This window comes from Stegodyphus dumicola, chromosome 6 (genome assembly GCF_044657685.1).
Source record: "Stegodyphus dumicola isolate Sdum_Otavi_A_Nest chromosome 6, ASM4465768v1".
Taxonomy (NCBI): Eukaryota; Metazoa; Arthropoda; class Arachnida; order Araneae; family Eresidae; genus Stegodyphus; species Stegodyphus dumicola.
Window position 1 is genome coordinate 76,641,954 of NC_140773.1, and position 10,370 is coordinate 76,652,323.

Sequence of the window (10,370 nt, forward strand, 5' to 3'; positions counted from 1 at the left end):
TTATATTACAGAGAATGGGGCAATCAAGTAGATTTCTAAGATTTTGCAAGCAAAATAATAGCATGATTTTTTTTAAATGTAAAAATTAAAATTTTTCTTCAAAAATAAGCACGGATTTTTAAATGTATTTCCCTACAAGTTATTTTGATATATTTTTACTCATTGTACATCTAAAAGGATGGCAAATTCAGCGACTTGTACCTCACACGGCAAAATCAAAAACCGTTTCTTAACTGCAAAAACTTTATCTACGCCACCAATTTTCATTTTCAGAAATTGAATGTCGGGGTCGATGCAAAGGGTCAACAAGCATTTTACTTGAACCTAAAACAAAATGTGAATATCGCCAAATCATCTTTAAATGCGCCAAGGTGGCAAACTGAGGAGTAAATCTTCAAGACACCCCTACAAAAAATAGGTCAGGGCTCGTTTCTACGGCAACAGACAGCCGCAGACAAACTGGCGAGAGTTGTTCTTACCATAGACAGACAGTAGAATTGGGTGCCCCTTTGATTAGCGACAATTTTTTGTAAAATTTTGGCGATAAAATCTCATTTCTGGTTATCATGATAGTTTAACTTTGCTTTAGCCTGCTGATTTTTTTTTAAATAAAAATAGATTGATGTGTACATGGACAAATTTAAAGCAGTGTGCAATGCCTAGTTTGTGCAATTCTGAGATGTTTTTTTTAAGTGAAAACAGATCGATGTGTACACGGACATAGAGTGTATGCAATTCTTTGACTTCTTATTTTGGTTTTGTATAGCGGCCATCTTGAAATTGTTTCTTCCTGGCGCCGATCTTGACGTCAAAAAAGAATCGCCAAAAAACAAGGGGCACCCAATTGTAAACTTTTACCCAATTTAGTCCCAAAATTACCAAAGAATAATACAGCTCCAGATTTATCAAAGGACATTAAGACTGTTGTGACGAGAGGCGGATGACAAATTAAAATCCCATCTAGGTTCTTACCTGAACACTACTTGAGTCATTTTAGTGTAGAAATTTAAGAACTTAATTTTCTTTTTATTTACTATTTAGCCCTAATATTTGTATGGGCAGTATTTTTTATATATTGTTTCGATTTATTAAGTATGTGTCATAAACCAAAAGGTGGGAGTATTGTTAGAACTAAGCCTCAATTGTCATCTTTCTTTCATGGTTTGTCATTGTAAGAGTGACAACCATCTGATCTTTTTTGTAGCAGTTCTATGGATTTTGAAAACAAACATGACACTTTGGAATATTAGATGTAAAATTGTTTTATTTTAAATTTATTAGGAGGAAGGAGAATGGTTAGTTCTTGCAAATCTTGAACAAATGGAACTTTGAAACTGAACAAGAAATTATATCTATCTATAGAATTAAAATAAAAGTATTATCCCCCCAAAAAAAATTAAATAACTCATATTAAAAGAAATTTTTAATAAAGCAAACAAATAAAGAGTGAAGATTTTTTTAAAAATATTTTGATTCCCTTTAGATCATAAATGTTTCATTATTTTATATTTTTAATCACTGTTCATATTTTTATATCACTGTTTCATATTTTTAATTTTATAATTTCTATTTGTCATCTAACTAGATTTAAACTGATGTTCTAATAACTCAAAAAGTCCCAAATACAGAAATGCTGAAATCCTTACGAGTCCATATCTCAGACTTTGTACTATATATAGCATTGAAATCTCAGCACTTTTAAGGAAAAATTATTATTAATCCTTCTCTTAATTCAGATGGACTGTGTAACACAAAATTGTTGTATTGTCTTGATGTGATCCAAAGTTGAAACTTAGCAATCGTAATTTCTTTTTTAAAAATTTCTAAATTTCCAGAGAAAATTTGGCATTTTTCCTACTGAGGCAACTGCCTCATCCATATCACTGCTCTGGCAAGACACTTTTCTGCTTTACTTGTTTCACGCTACTTTTCCCGCTATTTTATTTAATTGTAATTAAAACACTTCAAATCTGAAACTTACACAAATTTATATTCAGAATTTTAAGGGGAGAAAATATATGATTCCACAGAGTAATACAAATAACTACATATGAAAATAATATTTTGCTAGCACCATAGCAAAATCACGAATGCTGGAGTTAAGATTATTTATTTAATGTAAAAATAATGAAATGAATTTTAATAGATATTTGCAAAAAGAAAAAACAATAAATGCTAATTTATAAATGGATCATCGGTATCACAAAATATTATGAAATAACACATAAAATATAAACACTGTTTTAAACAGAAAAAATAGAAATGGTTAAAAATACTAAAAACCATGATTTATAATACCTCCTCAGTAATTTTTCACTCAAAGTATCAAAGGGATTTTCATAATTATTCATCATTTTAAAATTCAGACAATTATTATTGTACTCTCTTGTTATCAGGACTGAAGTCATAAAGTACAAGAAAACTCGATGTACACAACACAAAAAATATACAAAATGGTATAAAGTATTGCAGAATTTGTTATTTATTTATCCCCTTTCAGGATACTGATTTTTACATAAATATACTAAGAAAAACTAAATTCTTAGGTTACTGTCAGCAATCTGAAACAGAGATCATTTTTGAACTACCAGCCAACAACCTTCCTTATTAAGTTACTGCCTAATTACCAGTGACTATACAGTAAAGATCACCTCAAAACACTTAGTGATATTTACTTATAAAGTACTGCAGAACATTGTTTTCCAGCATTTTGTCACTCAATACCATATGCAATATTAGATGTTTTTAGAATGTAAGCTGTAGGCACTGATTGAATTTGGACTTTGATTTAGCCAAGGCATACAGGAGCTATGTACCTAAGGGAAAAGATGCTTTTATACAGGAATTTTTTAAGATACTGGCTCATATTTATGTTATACATGGGGAAAACCAAAAGACGTATTAACTCAAAACACTTGACGTTAAGAGGCATTTATTGCATCGAAATATTTATTTAACCTCACCAGATAATATTTTTAAAAAAAAATGCTAACAATTAAAGACTTCTTAAAGCATTTGCAATAATGAACAAATTCTTATCCCAATACATGCATGAGCATATATTTCAAGAACTTGCAATTTACATATTCAGGATAGCATTGCAAATATGGATTCATAAGCATGTTTTTAGAATATTATATTAACAATTTATAATTTTTATTTCCTTGGAGTAAAAAATGAACCCCCAACTTCAAACCAAGATTATGTGATGGGTTGATTGATAATATTGTAAAAATGCATGATTGCTATATTTGCATAATCAAAAGCCTGTTTAATGTTTACTTCAAAAATATTTAAGGAACCAAATCTTTCAAGTATGTCCTTAAACCCCTCACTTTCAAATGCCCCTTTGACCACTAATAGCCTCTTTGATCTCCTCAATACTTATTAGAGAAATTGGACTCTAAATTATGAAAAACACAAGAATAATACTGCTTTGATAGACAAATTAGCATCCAAATTAATGTCCCATACAAGTCCTTAGATAACTTCATTTACATACACATGAACAGATCACACAGCATCCATGTCAGAATCCCTTTCTAAGTCTCACAGATCCATTCAATACAACAAAAGTACTATTTAACTGATATTTCATAAATTAACCACCATTTATCATGATTTCTGAAGTGTTCCTTTAGATAGAACTTCAGAACTTTTTTTTCACTGAAAAGTCATCCCAATACAAAATGTAAATTCGTTGTAAACTAATCTTTCATTTCTAATTTCTTAAATCAAGAAATATGTATTTTCACTAATCATTTTAGAGAATATTAAAACTTAAATATAAAACATTTTAATTCAGCATTTTCAATAAAGTGACATCTACACACAATTGTTCATACATGCTTTTCGCAAAAGTGGCTATACAATTTCGATTTAATTTGTCAATGAATAACTTCATACTCATTTCCACGAATAAGGTATACTATCCTGATATGGTATATTGCCACATATAACTGGACATGCTCAGAAAAGGTTTGTTCACCTCTCAAATATACAAAATACATTTCTTAAACAATTCTTAAATTTAAGGTACGATGTATACTGCATTTAAATGAGTATGCATGGCACATACTTAAATTTAGCTCACAGATGCCAAGTTAGAAACCAATTAGCCGCCCGTCTACAATGCCTCAGTGTCATGATATATACAAGAACGATGAGTAAGAAAAAATCGTAAAGAATCAAAAACTGATATATACAAACAGAAAGTACACAAATAAAACATATTTATTTGTAAAATATGTATACGGTTCATTTCATCTTGACAATAAAAAGCTGGGAGTGATAATTTGCAAAGAAAATTGCTTACTTAGTGAGTTGCCAAGTGAAAAAATTCCAAAATTCTTAAAAGAATTCAGGCAGTAACATTAATAATCGTGTTTATATACTACAATATTATACTAGCTGCTACCTTATTAAAAAAGAATAATTTTGAACTGCATTAATCAGTATTGCCAGATTTTCGCCGATAAACTTGACAGCGCTAACCGTCATTCATTTTTATAATAACAGAGAGTTGGCGCTGCTTATCCAGACAGACGTAGATTTGAGACAAAAACTTTCTGGCATTCTGTCTTTCCTGAGATGATGCTTATCACACCCTCTATGGGTTATTTATGTTGTATAGATAGATACAGATATACCTTTTCACTTTTCCTCTCTTTCTGTAAATGGTTAATTTATCAGAAAGCATTTCTGATTTAAATATTAGAAAATGATATTAAATTACGAGTTGTTAATAGCTACAGAAAAAAAATAAAGAAAATTTAATTTGTTCTCATTTTATTTGATCAAATTAAATTTCCTTTTTCATTTCTAGAATTCATCTTCTTTTTTGTTTTCTCAAATTAAACTTTCGTTTATGCGCAAATACAAAATAATATTTTAACATAATTTGTAAAAAGTAAAAACCCTAACGAAAACCAACCATGCGGCCAGCTCGATCGCCTAACGTCAAACCTATGTCTGACTACCAGCATTCAACGGCCTTAACCTCTCAGTAACTTGTAGTGTTTAGAAAGTAATTAATTTTACGTGAGAATCGTGTTTTGGAGGGAATCAACAAGATATTGGAATACTAAGCATGTATACAGGAATTCAGATGTGTACTACTTTTTAGTTCCCTGAATTTAATACTCAGTGCGAATCTTCATTAATATTCATTAACTCAGTACGAATCTTCATTCACAGCTTCATTACTTCCATAGAAAGCAACAGTAACTAGCTTGAGATCTGAAAATTTCGCTTAACAGTTTGACACCTCAAAGGCGATTTTAGCATTCTGAAAATGTAGATCATAAAAAACTGAAGAAATATTTCGCCATTCGACAAAGATGTTTACATTTTGAAATTTCAATGCGTTCCTGTATATGCAATTTTGCATTCAAAGAAAAAATGGAGTAGCAATATAAATCATCGAACAACTGTTCCCTTTCCATCTCCAGGGTCTGCATCTGCATTTCTTTCTTGAACCAAAAACTATAAAGCGATTAAATAAATTAAACATCTTATATCCCTGATGTAAAGGTAGATCAACTCTGATGTGTACTACTTTATATTTATACTATATATTTATATATAGTATAAATATAAAGTAGTTATTATATATATACTATATATTTAATAATTTAGTGCTGGCGTTGTTCAATAATAATTTAGTGCAGTACAAACGCAGTGAGCAAATTCTATTTCTCCGGGAATGAATATTACCAGAGATGTAAAAGTATTAACACTCATTTTGGAATCCGAAAATGCTTTTTAAATGGCACTTGTAATAAATAAACTCTATTTAATTTGCTTTTCAACATCAGAATAATAATGCTATTAAAATGAAAATGCATATATTGTTTGAAGGAAATGTTTGAATATGTTAAATTACTGAATTTTCGATACGACGACAAGTGAATATATTTAACACTGATTACTTCGCTAGTTTTTTAGTACATAATATAGGTGCAAGTTTAAAAAATTATTTTAATCGTAAAATGGAACACTTTTTAGAACAAAATTTCTAGTTATAGCATACATTTCATTTGAAGGTAAAATAATACTTTTTTTTTTTCCCTTGGGAAAACTGTATTCATCTACCTGCAGTGTGAGAGCGATTAGAGTACATCCCGCATTCTAACGCCTTAAGCGTTGGAACTAGATTGAAAGGAAATCCTGAGCGTTTGCCTGCCTGCCGACAAAAGAACACTAATCACCCACTCGTTAAGGACTCGATTCGATAATTTTTCCCCCTTTCCATAACCGCTGAGCCAAGAGCCCCCAGTAAAGGTACACAACTGTTTTTCGAGCTAACGGGAAAAGGTTAAGGAATCATTAATGAAAATGATTAAGGTTAAAAGGATGTAATTTCAAAAACAATGCCGGAAAATCTCACCTTTGCTTGGCTTTTCCAAATGTAAGGTACCTTTGCATGGTATCTTACATTTTTCACAACAAGTTTTATCCTTCAATAATCCACAATCCATCAAAAATCCTCTAAAACGTTCATACTCTCTTGTTAATTCATACATAAAATATCTGTTTGGAATGCCTAGCTTTCCTAAAGTTTTACGCTTGTTTAAAAACTCCCACCTTAAATTTTCCTTTTAAATCTCTCGATACTTATTTACAACATCACTAACAGCAGGTTTAGAGCAATCCATAACTAAATGCAAAAATCTGATCTCCAAAACAGTATTCTCCACAATATCTAAGCGTTAAACAATCGCCGAAAATAGTGTTACGAATTTTGTGTAGATAGTTAATTTTTTACAATTCTAATTAAAAAATGTTGTATTTCCTCGTACAATGCAGCGCGAGGTAAATTTTAAGAAAAGCTATGCCGTAAAACTAAGACTACATTGGCACGTACATTTAACTATGAGTAAATGGATATCTCGGTAATTTGTATTGAAGTTGAATAAATGTAACTGACTACTATATTAGCTGTAACCGTAATTCCATCCTCTTGTTTACATTGCGTTTGGAGAAAAGTATAGGTTACTACATCATATCATTTATCGACACTGTTGGCGATATTGATTTGGTTAAAATTCTGGGTGGGCTATACTGAAGTTGTGACAAAGTTTGTAACTTCCTACCTACCTTACTGCTTGAATGTGCTCATCCAGCACACGGCGCCGCGAATGTATTCATTCGACGCGGACGATGGGCCTGTTTGACGATGGGACGATGGGATGTAGATTGCCCAAATAAATAAAGTAACCCAAATAAATGCATTTAGATCTTCGAATTGTTCCACCTTCTCTTTCAGATATCCAGCACAGTTGTCTTAAAAATTTACAATGGTTCATATAATGCAGGTGCGTAGCTAGAGGGGGGCAAGGGGGGCATCTGTCCCTGGGCGCAGAATCCAAAGGGCGCCAAACTGATGTTACGACATTTTAGAATTAAAAGTTTTCCATCTTTGGCAAGCAGTAGGGGGCGCGAAATCTTTAGTTCTCCCTGGGCGCTGAAAACCCTAGCTACGACTCTGTTATAATGTCATTTTTTCTCGTCAATCCTTTCTCTTCTAATTGGGTAATCAGCAAACGTACTTCATTGGACAAAATGTATTTTATGCTTCTCTCAGTGTATTTATGTATTCAATCATCCAATTCAGAAGATACTTCCAATGCTGTAACAGTCTGTTCTTCTACCTGCAGAATTGCTGCTTGAAACACCACAGCGATGTTATGTACGAAATAGAGCCACAATTCAGCACAGTGATTCTAAAAAAAAGTTGTGGATTAGGGTGGAGCACTTCCCTTCCGACAAGAAACAGTATTTCAGTGCAGGGAACTATTTTAAAACTCTCTCTAATGCAGGCATTAGTGATAACCATCTAGTTTTCCCATATCCTAAAATGCGCTGGTACTCTACACAGGCAAAGTCGCAAAATTCTTTGAATGACTCAACACGAACAGTGTAGATATAGAAATAATAATAAACGTTCATAGTAACTGCTTCCACATCAATTTGCAAACTATCTTCTGCTGTTTGGATTGCGTTGTGGACGATATGAGCAGCACAAGCAATACCTAGTAGTTTTCTCCTAAGGGTACCTTGTAATATAGCAAAAACGTTGTTTCTACCTCTTTTTTTTCTTAATCCCCTGAAATTCGTGTTAGCGTTGTCTGCGCAGAAGCCAACAGTCTTTCTCGTCAGACCATGCCGTTTTAATGCATTTACAAGAAAATTGCAAATCGTCTGTGCTGTTTCTCCAGAAAGAGATTGCATGTCCAGAATTTTAACTTTCACGCCTGACAGTGGCACAAAATATCTCACTATCACAGGAAATAGCTTGACATCCTTATGGTTCGACGCGTCTGTAGACACTGTCACAAAATTCGCGACATTTAATTTTGCCTTGACTGGTTCATTATGTATCGACAAAGTACATTCGTGACAATGGCTTCACATTTTGTTCGTACGCAAGTGAATTTTGGATTAAAACACTTTTGCATTAATTTGGAAGTACAGGCCATCGACCTAAAGCTCTGATTGAGATAAATCGTGTGGTACGCAAAGGTACCTTCTGTAGCAGCCAACCGAGCTCCTTTTTCACCTAACTCAGATCTTGAAAAAAAATTTGTAATTGCACTTGACGATGCCGACATCTTCAGGGCATTTTTGTGACGATCCGTATTCAAATGCTTTATTATATCTCTTCGCCCGCTGTGAGCGACGGAGAAATGTAATGCACATTTGTCGCACTTCACGTCACTATCGGTTTGCTTTTAACCTTCTTTATGAATGGAAACTCGCTTTATAATTCATCGCTGAATTTCGACTTTCGTTTTGGCATGACTGATGCTCAATGAAGACTCGGGTAATGTCACTCACATAAGAAAAAATAAATAACTACCGAAACACGACAATCGCGCGCACAAACCGCGAGCTGGAGATAATTTTTTCCCCCCGTAAAGTGTTACCTTCCTTCGCTTTGAAAGCGTTGAGTTTGTTAATCAAAAATTCTTTAATGTCTGACAAAATATGAAATAGATAATAAAACAAATTCCAAATTAGGGTGGAGGATTAAGTTATTCAAAATTTGATGGCTCCAGTTACCGTTGTTTTTACAATGAGAGAAGCATACATACAATTTATGCAGATTCTTCATTATTTAATTTATTTAAATATAATACAGGGTTGTAATATTTGGTGGCAGCAGTTTGAAAAGTGAATTAACGCAAATGCCCAAATGAAATTAGTAGCCTTTCTGGTCTAACGCTCTTTGGGCTAAAAATTATGAAACCTTTCAGATTTTATATTTCGCCCCAAGGAACTTTTTTTAACGTTTTATTCGTTACATTTATTTATTAAATATCATGTTCTTAGCCCTTAAACCACATAAAGTTCAATTCACCAGCAATATCACAAAATATTTAAAAACAGCATATCTTTAAAATTTCCAATAGACAGTCCCGAACGCTGGAGATAAAGATATGTTTTTCCCGCACAGTGTTGACATTGCCAGCTTTAAAATCTTTGAGTTTGTTAATCAAAAATTAGTTCAAGTTTTAAAAAATATAAAATAAATAATAAAACAAATTTGAAATTCAAAATTCGGGCTTGCAGGTGCCTATGTTCGGGTGGAGGACTGCGTTAATCAAAATTGTATGTATCTAAATACGTTTGTTTTTCGCAGTGCGAGAACATACATATTCTTCATTATTTAATTTCTTTAAATATGATACAGGCCGATAACTTCGTATTTAAATATTAAGCTACACTGGGCTAACGCCCATATTGGTTTTATTGGTAAGGAGAGGGCTGACAGCCTGGCCAAGCAGGCCGTCTCAAATGCCAGTGTGCAATTGATATTGAAGTAACAAGTTCGAAGAAAATTGCTGTTAGAAGAATGAAAGAGTTTTACGTTAACAAATGGAAAACTCAGTATTTCTCTTCACCTAAAAACAAAGTATTTATGGAACTAATTAAAATCACGCGTAAGATGAAATGTATGAACAATATTGACATTAATCAGGTTTTACCTCGACATGGTAGGTTTCCTTTCTATTTCAACCGATGTAATCAGCAGGAAAATAAACTATGTAATAGTTGTCAGGTTGATGGTGATGGTTACCCAGTGAAAAATCTTTTCTCAACAATGAATAGTCATTCTTCTATTTTGAACAAATCTTTTGCATAAAATGGTAAAAATAAACATCCAGGGAATTTGCTAAATTTTCAGAAATACATTAAAATCTCAAGAAACTTTACTTAAAATATTTTTTTCTGCTATTCGATGCTGCAAGTAATAAAATTTTGAGAGTTTTAGTTTCTTCATTGGATAAAGATACGTGAAAAAAAAAAATTATTTCAACTTTAAAGAACTGAACATAAATTTGGAAAGACTCGCTTCATTGTATTAT

General features: G+C 32.4%; 1 protein-coding gene across 2 annotated transcripts in view; it reads right to left on the reverse strand.

The window, feature by feature from the left end:
• Nucleotides 1-4,559, reverse strand: part of msps (msps cytoskeleton-associated protein 5) — a 42,349-nt gene extending 37,790 nt beyond the window's left edge. For both annotated transcript variants that reach the window (XM_035366498.2, XM_035366497.2), the window contains exon 1: nt 4,316-4,559. The gene's annotated coding sequence lies outside the window, so the exon portion shown is untranslated. The remainder of the gene's footprint in view (nt 1-4,315) is intronic.
• Nucleotides 4,560-10,370: the final 5,811 nt, after the last annotated feature.